Below are 13,148 nucleotides of genomic sequence, written 5' to 3'. Positions count from 1 at the left end.
ATATATACATACATACATGTCCATAGGGGCCAGTCTCACTAAAACCATCACATTCCACTTTCAGCTCCCAATAGGCTTGTAGCCATTCTGTAATACAAAAAGCGTTCAGTCCAAGTTATAAAAACCTCCATAATCTTCCACAGTCTTGACACATTTTAAGAGTCCAAAGTCTCTTCTGGAACTCAAGGTAATTAATTAATTGTAATTCCCTTTTGAATCAAAGTCAAATCACATACTTCCAACATACAGTGGTAATTAATATACATTATGATTCAAAAGAGGGGGGCATAGTAAAGAAATACTGGACCAAAGCAAGATGGAAAACTCTCAGGATAATCTCCAAATCCTGACTTAGTTCTTTCAGTATCCCACTCTTTCCTTTTCTCTTAAGCTGGTTTTACACCCTGGCTACAGCTCTTCTTGGCAGGTATCCCAGGGCTCTGGCATATTCAACATCTTGGGATCACCAATATAATTCAGGCTTCCCTTTCATAGATTCATGCAATGGTCTTTCCAGGCCTCCATTCATGATTCCCCTGACATAGGCCTATCCTTGGTGGCTTTTCCTTAATCTGGAGGAAGATTCCACTATTCTTTTTTACATCTGTAACTCTCTTGATAAAGACAGAATTACATGGGCAAAGCTGCCAAGTTCTGCTGCCTGCTGGGTTGGAATCTGATCCCCTGCATGACTTATATTTGCATAAGCTTTAAGTTGTTCAAGCCTTTAAGACTGAGAAAACCTCAGAGGCTTTTCCCTCTGTCATTGCAGGATTGCTAGGCAGGGTCTTTCCCTGAGGGTTCCAATCTCTTTATTTGATTTATTTTCAGATCTTTCTTTAAGTGCTCATCTCCTTGAACACAGAACTTGATTATAACATTAGATTTCCTGGTTCATTTTTTTTTCTCCTCAAACTGTATATTTTGTTTCTCTCTTTTTTATTGTAGATCTCCCTAAGAGTGATGATTAATAATGACTAATAATTAATACTACTAATCTGTGTTGAGAACTCCCCTGTTAAAATCTTTAGTCCAAAATGCATTAAGTTAGCCTCTAGGAGTGTTTTAGGACAATGGTGGATAACAGCCACACTCTTTTCCAAATTATCATGAGAATAATCGCTAATGTTATTATCCCCTGCCAAAACCTCTTGGGCTGCACATCCATAGTCTACACTGCTCTCCACACTGCTGTCTCCCATGCTCCTATAAGGATGGTCCATAAAGTCAATACTATAATCTTTAACCACTTTTCTAGTCCAATGTCCCCCAAACTTCCACATTCCTTCAAAGAAAAACATGGTTAGTCCTGGTACCAACTTCTATCTTTAGTTAGCGTTCTGTTGTGAAGAAACACAAAGAGACACCATGACATTGGTAGCTTCTAAAAGGAATCACTTAACTGTGAGGCCTGCTTACAGCTTCAGGTAATTAGTCCATGATCACCTTGGCAGGAAGCATGGTAGCAGACAGGCAAGCATTCACTGGAACAATAGCTGAGAACATACATTTGATTCAGAAGCAAATGTTACTACTGACACAAAACAGACATGCACACCAATGGAACAAAAGCCAAGATGCAAACATGAGTACACACAACTGCAGCCAACATTTGCTGGGGAAAGAAACATCTTCAACAAAAGGTGCTGGGAAAATGGGATATACACTGCAGGAGAATGCCATTAAACTTAGATCTATATGACCTTACATAAAAACAGACTCCAAATAGGTCAAGCACCTAAACCTGAACATGGAAGCTAGCAGATAAAAACATAGATAATACCTTACATAACATAGGTGTAGGAAAAGACTTCCTGAACAGGACTCCTTTTACCAAGAATTAATGCCACAATTAATATACAATAAATATAAAAAGGGAGAATTCATAAAATGAAACACTTCTGCAACAGCTAAAGAAATGACCAGGTGAAAAAGAAGCTCACAGAATGGAAGAGAATCTGTGCCAGCTACACGCATGGCAGATGATTAATATCCAGAATAGACAAAAAACACAGGGTCAAATAAAATGACCGATTCAGAGCCTGGGCCTGAGACCTAAAGAGAGTTCTCAAAACACACATGCACACGCACACATGCACACACACACACACACACACACACACACAAGCTAAGAAATATCTTGTAAACTTACCATCTCTAGCAATTAAGAAAATGCCAATCACAACTTTAAAATTTCATCTTACCCTAGTCAAAATGACAAAGATCAATGGATCAACCAACAACAAATGTTGGGAGGGATGCAGGAGAAAGTTGAATCTTCTTCACTGTTGGTGAAGTTGCAAACTGGTGAAGCCTCTATGGAAATCAGGGTGCAGAATTCCCATAAAGCTATGTGTTTCAGCTATACCATTCCTTAGTATATGCTCAGAGGAGTTGACTACCTACCCCCATACACTTTCTCAGCTATGTCCACTGATGCTGTTATTGACTCTAGCTAGGAAATGGAAACCACCTAAATTTTCTACAATTGACAAATGGATATGAAATATTAATCAGCTGCAAAGAAAAATGAAAAAACTCCTTGGATAAATGGAGGGAAATAAAGAATGTCATACTGATTGAGGGAACTCAAACCCAGAAAGGCAAAACTTGCATGTTCTCTCTCAATGGAATCTCCTAGCTCCAAATCTCCAGAAATCAGTGTAATCCTCACCCTTGCAATAGTTAGAGACCATTACCGATAACTATAACCAATGCTAATCCAAACTTGGAGAGCACAATCCTAGTACATACATCTATAGAATAACCCCTGCTTCTAAGGCTCAGAGAACATTCTGGATGAGGGGGAAGGAAGCATGTGAGAGCCAGCACATCAGAAAGTTTGTTGTGAGATGGTGTCTTCTGAGAATATCAGAAGCTATATCCATAAAGTCTCACCAATGTAACTGTCCCAACATGAGTTGAACAGGGACAACAAGAACAGACATGCAAAATTAAGGAAAGACCAAGAGGCCTCAGCTCTACATAAAGAACTATAGGCAATTAAGGAATGCCATGGAATGGGTGAAATAGTCTTCCCCAGAGAAAGGCCCACCAATTTTGTTATTCAGCACTAAATGGCTAGCCTTGAAAACACACATACAAGTAACAAATCATTTGATTAAATTACATGTTTGTATATAACAACAATTAAAATAAAAGAGTCTATTCATTTGAAGAGAACAAGGGCAGGTGTATAGGATAGTTTAAAGGAAGAAAATGGGGATACGATGTAATTATAATGTAATCTCAAAAACAAAATAATTTTTTTTAAGTGTGAGATTTTGTATAATGACATTCTGAAGCTTTTAGATTGTGACCTGTAATGTTAATGCATTCCAAAAGCATTGCCCAATAGTAACAAGGATGACAGGCACAGAAGTTGGGAATGATGAATAGTGATGAAGGAGACAAAAGATATCCCAGGATAATTTGACTCTGGATGAGTACATTCCAACTTTCCTCAGTCAGGGAATTCTAATCGATAAGTTAGAGTTGTAGAATATTTTACATAAATATGGCTTTTTAATTCTTGGAACTTGAACTCAGTTTCTTTAGTTAGTCCAACTCACATGCTATGCCTGTGGAGTCTATGACCCACAGGATCTCCATTTCTAGAATTTGGCTAGCATGCCACTTAGTACTAAACTGTTTAAGAGAGGGAAGGATCAGCAGAACTGAAGATATCCTTGGCCCATAATAACCATCTTGGATTTTTCTTTTCTTACCCTCTGTGTGTGACCTAACATATGTATCATATGTTGGAAAATTACACTTAAAGTTAATATAATGAACATTACTAGGCCAAAATAGAAGACGCCTAAAATAGAAAATCTGGTCCATGAGGGTAAATGGCATTTTAACTCATTATATAAATCATATTTAACCTGTCTGACAATGTATTCTTGCTGTCAGTAGTGGTCCCTTTTGTGTGAAATATGGTATTTCATAGAGTGTATGAAATTATTTATTATTTATTTCATTTTAGTTTTTCTTTGTTTTTTCTTTTATTCTTCTCTCATATATTACATCATGAACACAGTTCCTCCTCTCTCTACTTCTCCAAGTCCCTCTTCTCACATCTCCTATCCCCAGATCTGCTTCTATATTCCTTTAAATAAAAGAGCAGACTTCCCTGGAAAATCCACCAACCATGGCCTAACAAGTTACAGTAAGACTAGGCACACACCTTCATATTAAGGTTGGACAAGGTAACCCAGTAGGAGGAACAGGGTCTCAAGCGCAGGCAAAAGAATCAGATAACCCCCCTCCCCAATCCACTGTTGTGGAAATCCCACAAGACCACCAGATATACAACTTTAGTTATATGCAGAATCTTAGTTTAGATCATACATGGTCCATGTTTGCTGCCGAAGTCTCCATGACCTCTATGAGTCCTGATTAGTTGATTTTGTGGTGTCCTTGACTCCTCTGGATCCTGCAATCCTCCCTCTTCTCCTCTGTGGGGTTTTCCTCGCTCTGCCTAGTATGTGGCTGTGGGTCTCTGCATCTGCTTCCATCAGTTTATATCTATGACCTCGTGGGAAATGGCTGGTTCTAATATTAGCAAAAGATTTGACTTTAAAGCCTAAATTATTATAACTGTTATTCATAACTAATTTTAATTGTCTTATAGTTTTGGTATTATAACTGATCACAGCTTTGAGAAGTAAAAGAATAGTCACAGTGCAGAAGAAGTCAGAAAACAATACAGTGTCATTTCAAAATCTTTCCCCAAGAGTGTACTCTTTTGTAAACTACCAGTTATTAATGGATGATGTAGAAACAAAGGTTACCAAAAAATTAGAATTTCTTAGATTTTCAGACATTATAAAAATCCTATTTTCAAAAAGACAAAAAAATTGACTTCATCAATAATCAGTTTTCATATTTCCTCTCTACTTTTATTGCTAAAATATGAATATTATTTAAATTGTTTCTAATGCCTGATGATGGCACTGTGTGATACATGAAGACTCACTTAATAATGAATCATGAACTCTTGAAATATGGGTCTATGTGGCTTCAAGGGCTTTTTTTTTAATAAAATAAACTTCATTATTTCTTGGTTTTGAATGTGAACTCATTTTTAGAGTATAGATTTTTAAATTCCTTTTAGATGATATAGTCTGTCATAAACCTATATTAGTTCACAGAATAATTAAAGAAACAGAATATGAATTCTGTGGCCATTAATGATTTTTATAGTTGCTGTAAAGAGTATAGAAGAGAGATGGGAGAATGCTACAAGTAAGACTTGGAACAATGAAAAAAGTGTAAGGAAATCTCTAGGTTGAGAAGCTAATCAAAAAAAAAAAAAAGTTTGGACGGATACTCTGTGCAAGTGACTAAAGGTGCTTCTGAAAGCTACAAGTTATCAAGCAAAAGTCTCCATTGACAAGGTTGGAAAGGCCCTTGAAATCTCAAAAGCAGTATAGGTAATTGACCCTGATGTGGTTGTCCACCAGAAATAGATTATAAGATACTATTGCTGACTTGTCCTGGTTTGCATTATGTGGGTATGATAAACACTATGACCAAAAAGCAACTTGAGAAGATGAGAATTATATTAGCTTACAGGGAAGCCAAGGCAGGAACTGAAGGCAGTAGCTTATCGCAGAAACCAATGGAGGAACACCGGTTGCTCCTCTCTGGCTCATGCTTAGCATGCTTTCTTATACAACACAGGCCTACCCGCCCAGTGGTGGCTTCTTTCATAGTATCTAGGCCCTGTCACATCAATCAATCAATCAATCAATTAATTAATCCATCATCATTAAGAATAACAACAACAACAACAATAAATTCAAATACAGGCTCTATAGATATGCCCAGAGGTCAGTCTAATCTAAGAAATTCTCAGGTTGACAGCTTATTTGTCACATCTTTACACTTTTAATAAATAAACATACCACTTAAAGCCATACTGTTTCATTTATTGTTCACAAGATCTCATGCTATTACCATGATATAAAACATAATGTTTTAAAAGTTTTACAACCTATAAATATTTCATCACATTAAAAGTTCAAGATGTCTTTAAAAGTTCAAGGTCTGTTAGCTTTTATTCTTTTTAAATGGATTCTTACTTCAAAAGGAAAAACACCAGGGCATAGTTAAAATTAAATCAAAGGGAAAGTCTATTACTATATATCAATTCCTGTAGCTCAATGTCCAGCATCTTGGACTCATTCATAATGTTCTGATTCAAAAGCCAGGGACTAAGCCATTTCTCTGGTTCTGCCCTCTGCAGCTCATGTAGCTTGTCCTGTAGGCTCAGGCTAGCTCCATGGCCCACCTACTGTCCTTAGTGGACATCATGCTGTACTGGAATCTCCAATATCTCGAGATCTCTGCTGTAACTTAGACTGTTCCTTCACCGAAGGCTTCCCTTCAAGTACTCTGAGTCTGCCCTGTTGTGCCAAGTCCCCCTATCCCCACGTTATGACCCTTCATAACCAGCACCACAAGGTGCCGACACACTGCGCACTACTGGCAGCTTGAGATATAGCTTTGGATCACTCAGATCACAGCTACTGTGTGAAGGTTGTGAGGAAGTGTTTTTCTGACTGTTTTGCCTCATTGATGCTGGTATCTTATTAATCAGAGATGATTTTTTCTGTTCCAGCTAATCAGCATCCATTGTCCCAATAACAGGCAAGGTTTTTACTTCCATGCATTCTTCATCCAAAACATCATACAAAAAGCTTTGGCAGTCTCTTCTGTCCTCTGAAACTCCACAAGCCAGACTTTTTTATCATTTGCATTTCTTTTACTGTTCTCTTCCACCAAGCTCCCATAGAACAGACCACTAAGCTCCAAACACTCCATGGACTTTTTGTTCCAAAGTTTACACAATCTGCTCTCCTAAAATGCCGTGGTCAGGTTCAATACAGATACCAGCAGACCCAATTTCTTGTTCTTGGTATGTTTCTGTAATAGTTTGCAATTTGTTGCTGTGATTAACATCATGACCAAAAGCAACATGGAGAGAAAAAGGATTTATTTGAATCCCATCATAGATGGAATTTAAGGCAGGAGCTTGAATCAGAAACCAATAGGGGAACATTGATTACTGGCTTACTTCTCTCTGGCTCATGCTCAGTCAGCTTTCTTACATAAACCAGGCCCACCTGCCCAGTGGTGACTCCACTCCTACTGGGCTGACCCCTCCCATGTCAATCAATTAAGAAAATTATAGCACTAATGTGTAGGGCCTATGTATCCTGAATTGCTGTCTTCGCTCTTACTTCTCCTTCTTTTGATAAAACAGATTATTCTAGTTTCTCTCCTAAGACAATCATCGCTAAAATGCAGGCATTTAAAAGTTAATTATAGACTTTGGGCCCATAAAAAAATCTAAAAGCATCCTAAAATTGATTACATTTACATGCATAGTCATGTACATATTTTAAATTAGGCATGCCAAGATTAGTAATAAATTTTAAAGTGTGCAACAATATAACTGCCGAAGTTGGATACTTGTTTATTTTTAGAAATTTTTAGAGCAGATTGTGTTTTAACACACGCTATTTGAGTCACAAAATGGCAGAGAGAAACAATTACATTAATTTAGAGTCCACTCTTAGCAGGAATAAACTAGAAAGTCATGTCTCTTAGAGTTTTCCTAAATGAAAGACAAGGACAGATGAAGCTTGCTATGTAGACCTAAGCTAATTCCCCTTCCACATATTTAAACCTAAGCAACACACAGGAATCAACTTTACAGTTGGAATTTTGAATTAGAAAATGTTAGAAACTTCTGTTTTGTGGGTCTGTAAGGCAATCTGAAATCATTTAAGCAATTGCAGAAGGTTCTTTTATGACCACGAACAGATCATTATCAAAATTCATAGCTCGTCTTCTGCCCAGGGAGTGTGATCCCATCAGCATATCTTCACCCTCTATGCTCTATCTTAAAGGAGGCTATGATCCTTGATGCTGGTATTTCCTCTGCTTGGGAATTACTAGATAAGAGAGGAGAAGGAAAAAATTGGAAGGATGAAAACACAAAGTCACAGGATGAGAAATGAGATGGGAATTGAGAAAAGTTATACTGCTCAGAACTTACTTAGTTCATAACATAACCTTTAACCTTTCACTAATTTACTGGGGTTGGATACCTCTTTCCCTCCCCATCTCTGCTTTGATAAAGTTTCGAATACTCTTATTGACTTTTTTGGTGAATTATTAATTTCTTATTTTTCTTATTTTCCCTCTAAATGCTTTCTCTTTCTTAAATTTGTTTACAATTCTTGGTGTCTTCCTCACTGTCCTGAAAATCACAGCCATTTAAGCTAGCAGGAGAAATTGGTTCTTTGCATAGAGTTTATCAGTTGCTTATAAGAGGAGCTACCCTGTTAGTAGTCCCTAGTGATTCTTCCCACTATATTTTCTCAGATTTATCCTGCGCATTTATGATATATAAATGAGGAAAAGACTGGGTGATCACCCTTCCTAAGCCAATATGGCTTCTTCCAAACAAGGCATTGGATGTGGGTTTTCCTTTTGAGGCTACAGCATATTCAGAAGGGAAGTTTATGGACACTTCCTCCTAGTGGTTGGAGAAGAAACAAGGGCTCCTTACCTTTGCCATCTTGACCATCAAAGATGCACACAGAATTTCTAAACCAAAGGGGGCCATTTTTGTTTGTTTGTTTGTTTGTTTTGTTTTTTGTTTCTTTGTGGTTTTGGTTTTGGTTTTGGTTTTTCTTTTCTTTTTGGCTTTAGAAAGAGCATTTTATTTAGAATGAAAATATAGAACCCATCTCTGCTTCTGTTTTCTGATGAGGGGACAGTGGATTGGACGGGTTGAGGAGACGGTGCCTCAAAGTTCTTGGGAATTTACCTTGGTATAAAAATCTTCCAAAAGTCATGTAGTGCTTCCAACCTGGGCCCCAGGCTGTGGAAAGGGGCAAACTGGTCATGACCGACCTACACTGAGCAGCAAACTGCCTGGTGTGTCCTGGCCACAGAAGCTAGGTGGGAAGAGTTGGAGGAGAAGGAGGCAATAGTGTCAGGAGCAGGTCCCTGGTGGTCCAATGTATCCCCATTCTCCAGGCAGCCCAGCTGCTCCTTCAGGCAGTTGAAACTCTCCCCCTCCCTGTTCCTTGACCAGCACCCAAAGCACCTGAAGCTCTTGCAGCTTCCCAGCTTCACCAGTACCAGCAAGGTTGCCACTGCGAACATCAGCAACTGCAGTAGCTTTGGAGGTTCCGGAGTGGCTTATAAACTGACAGGCCTTGGGTGGGTTAGTACATTGTGCCGGCTGGCCTTCAGGTCCCGTTGTTTACTGGGCACATAGGCTTCCCGTAGTGAGATGAGGATTGGATTAGCATCCCGACCACTCACCCGATCCTCTGCCTCAAGAGCAGCCTCAGGTCCGGCTGTGTCAGGGTACAGATCATCTTGGAAGATGTCAGACTTTCTTGGCACAGCCATGACTATGGGCTCACACTTGCGCTCATGCAGTTTGTAGAACCTGGCAATTTTACTTTTAGGCATGCTACACATACCCCTCTGGGGTTCCTTGCTGGTAAATATATTCAGGAAGTGGATGTAATGGGAGTTCATCTGTGATCTCAAAGTATCAGATGCTGGAATCACCCTTGCCATAGACATATCCCACACTGGTGTCCTGGTCATAGAAGGGCAGTAGAGCTCCATTGCTTGAATCCAGCTCCTGCAGGGCCCTGGGCTCCTCAAGGTTTTCTGGGTCTCAGAGTGCCAGTTACTGTTCACTTATGCAGCTGAAACCAGTGGTGAACACCATCTCATCAGCCAGAAAGTTGGCCGCATGGGCTAGGTCTCCAGGTGAGCCTTCTCCTGTTCTGCCACAAGGGTACCCCGCTTGGGATCAATGTAGCCCTTGTTCTTGCAAACTGAGCAAAAGAGGCTGCCAATGTGGTTCCAGCTCCGTTGTAGATGCGGTCGGGGTGCCAGCTGTCCAGGTGGTACAACTCTTCTGCAGTGCCTACATTCCAGATAAACACCACATTGTCGCAACCTGCACTGAGAAGCACATTTCAGGCTATGAGGGTGGCAGGTGATGATGCCCTCATGCTTGGTATGCCCCTCAAACACCACTACTGACTCAATTAAGAGGGGAGGTCAGCCCATTCTCTGGAATCTGCCACACCATGACACTGTAGTCCTCTAATCCACTGGCAATGGCTTCATCATTGTGGGGACACCAGTCAATGTCCAGGACAGGTCCTGTGTGCCCACACACTGTTGGGTAGGCTTTGTCCATGTGGCCCTTCTTGTTTAGAGGAAGTACCATAAAGGCATCCCTGCCACTGGCTTCCACAATCACTGCCAGGAACTTGGGGTTGACTGCCCAGAAGGTATTATCCAGGTAACTCGGGATACTCAAATGTCCTCATAGCATTCTTCACCGATGACTGAATACATGCTGGAATTTGCTCTGCTGTACAACTTGTCAGGAGATGTTGCTCACTGCTCAACGCTCTCTGTTCCCTAGGGGCTGGGTACTGGGGCCATATTTTAAAACTCAAGAGACAACGTAGAAAATGAAGGAAGAGAAAGAGCAAGAGGAGGAGGAGGAGGAGGAGGAAGAGGAGGAGGAGGAGGAAGGAAGGGAGGAAGGAAGGGAGGAAGGAAGGAAGGGAAGAAAGAAATAAAAATGTCAAATTACATATTGTGGGAATGGGAAGCAAAACAGCCAAATACTAGCAACCAAATAAATGTTGTGTCTGATGGCTCATAGACTGAAAAAGTTCTGACACAATAAAAACTTCCTAAATGAAAAGTAGATCATTTGTGTGCCCCATATTGGGTGCCAAAATTGTCAATACAAACAACTCTGACTTCAAAGAAAAAGAGAGATCATTTATTCTGAGCTAAATACAAATGACTTTGGTCTGATAATACAGATTCAGGTGGCCCCAAATTATATGTTCCAATGTGGAAATATAGAACAAATGAATTTAGCTAGAGCAACCGTTTGTATTTACAGAACAAATGAAAGTCGTAAATCACAGCATTCCCCAAGTACATCAATAAAACCATCAAGTTGGCAAGTTATAACAAAGCAGGGAATGTTTACTGTAGGATCCATGTGGCATCTGAGGGCATTCTTGGTTTTGGAGTTGTTGTAAAGCTAGTTGTCTGTTAATACATTCCAAATTTTAACCTTATAGGATACTATGTCAGACACAGAGGTAACCAATAACCAACAATTAAGAACAATAAAGATAGCTAAGGTTAATTGCAACTCTTCACAGCCACAGAATTCTAACCAATTAATCAGCCTTGTAGAATCTTTAACATACGGATGATTATTTTTCTTAGAATTTTAGTTTACAGTGTTTTAATCCCCCAAGAAGCACTTATCTACAAACAAGTGATACTTACAGTATCTTATACCCCTTCAGGGCTGAAGGGATATAGATAAAACTAAGACACTTCATTTATTACTTTGTTATTTCACTTAAATGTATTTATATCATTTCTCTTTCTCACATGTTCCCCTCTTTAATCCCAAATTTACAGCCTCCTTTTTGTAAACATTAAATGTTTTACGTAAATAGATAAATATATGAACACAACCTGCTGAGTCCCCTCACTGTTCCATGCATGTATGTTTACAGGGCTCACCTCTTGTTATTGGTTATGCAATCAGGGGCCCATCCCCAGAGAAAACTTATTCTTCATCTCAGCAGTTGTACTTGTTTGTAATTCTTCATTTTACTTTTGGGTCCCATGGAAGTTTTCTCATCTCCCTTGGGATTTGACCTGCTGTTATTTTTGTTCTCTTGTTATGTTGTTGAGACTTCCTGAGTGCAGTTTCTGTCAGATTCAAAGGAACTCAGGACACATGGCTGACTGTGGTGCCTATTAGCACACCAAAGTGCATGCTGGACTCCAGGCTCACTCAGTACCTGTGGCTCTTCTCATATCTTCTCATCCTACCCCTTAGCCTAAACTGCAGGCCATGGACTCCTCTCCTCCAGGTTCTGATTCCTATATTACCCTGCCATTTACCCATCTGCTCTTTTGACCTTCTTAGTCCTCTCTCTCTCTTGACCCCCTCTCTCTTGCCCCTCTCTCCTGGTCTTCCTCTCTTGCTCTCCTCTTCTTTCTTTCCTCTCATGGCCTGTTTAGTCTACACATTTCTCTCCCTGCTCTGGACTCTTCCAGACACCTCTAGCTGAACTCTTCCCCATTTTTTCAATAAAAACTTTCCTCCAACCATACCTTTGGGTGGTCATGTCCTCACTTTATATAGTTTTCATGTTATATGTAGAAGGCATAATCTTACAGATTTCCCAATCTTACAATTTTCCACCCTTCACACTTCCACAATGGTCCCTGAGCCTTAGGTACAGGAGTTGCATTATATATGTAATATTTTTGGCTTGGCACCTAAAAAATATTGACTTGACTAGTTGTGGCTTTTTGTAATGGTCTCCATCTACTACAGAAAGAAGCTCCTGTGATGAGGGATAATGCTTATACTCAGTTGTTGGAATAAGGATGAGATTGTAAAATACAGTTAAGAATTATATGGGTCTAAGAAAATGACAGCAGAACAATATCCTATTACATACTGGTCACTAGCCATGTGTAGCTGGATAGGGTTATAGGACCAGGCATGATTTTCCTTCTGTTAAGTGTGCCTTGTATCCATTCAGGAAGCTAGTGAGTATCACTAAGATGTAAGTGCCACTGTTACACCATTAGGGATGCTGGTCATTGTGGCTTATAGTCATCACAGCTGGGTATGAATACATCTACTGCTTTCCTTCTGTTAGTAGCTTACAAATTGCCTTCCAGTATTAGGTGTGAATGAAAATGTCTGGGAAAAAAAAAGCTGTGAGATTGATTGACTGATTGAAACTTTAGTGCTGGGGAGAGATTGGAATGTTGCAAGTCCAGAGGCTATTGCCTTATTTTGGGCTACTTCTAGCTCTCCAGAACAACTATTCTTTGTCTATCTTTGTGTTTTATGACTACTAGATAAAGACTACTAGAATCTTAACAATTTTTTTTTTAAGTATAGAGTACTGTTTCAATATAGTAAAACAATTGCAAAACTCAGTTTATATTGGTAGGAGATTGGCATGTATACAGGGAAAGACAGTTCTGATTAGCAAACTAAGAAAGATACAATGAAAAGGTTTTTT

The 13,148-nt window shown here is 39.5% G+C and overlaps 1 protein-coding gene and 1 pseudogene across 1 annotated transcript in view; one reads left to right on the top strand and one right to left on the bottom strand.

The window, feature by feature from the left end:
• Positions 1 to 13,148, top strand: part of Gabrg3 (gamma-aminobutyric acid type A receptor gamma3 subunit) — a 644,969-nt gene that overhangs the window by 327,652 nt on the left and 304,169 nt on the right. The gene's annotated exons all lie outside the window — the stretch shown is intronic.
• Positions 8,935 to 13,148, bottom strand: part of LOC116104088 — a 24,480-nt pseudogene continuing 20,266 nt past the window's right edge.

The sequence above is a fragment of the Mastomys coucha genome, unplaced genomic scaffold, assembly GCF_008632895.1.
Source record: "Mastomys coucha isolate ucsf_1 unplaced genomic scaffold, UCSF_Mcou_1 pScaffold21, whole genome shotgun sequence".
Classification (NCBI taxonomy): domain Eukaryota; kingdom Metazoa; phylum Chordata; class Mammalia; order Rodentia; family Muridae; genus Mastomys; species Mastomys coucha.
Note: the sequence above shows the minus strand (reverse complement) of the source record. Positions and strands in the feature narration are given on the sequence as shown.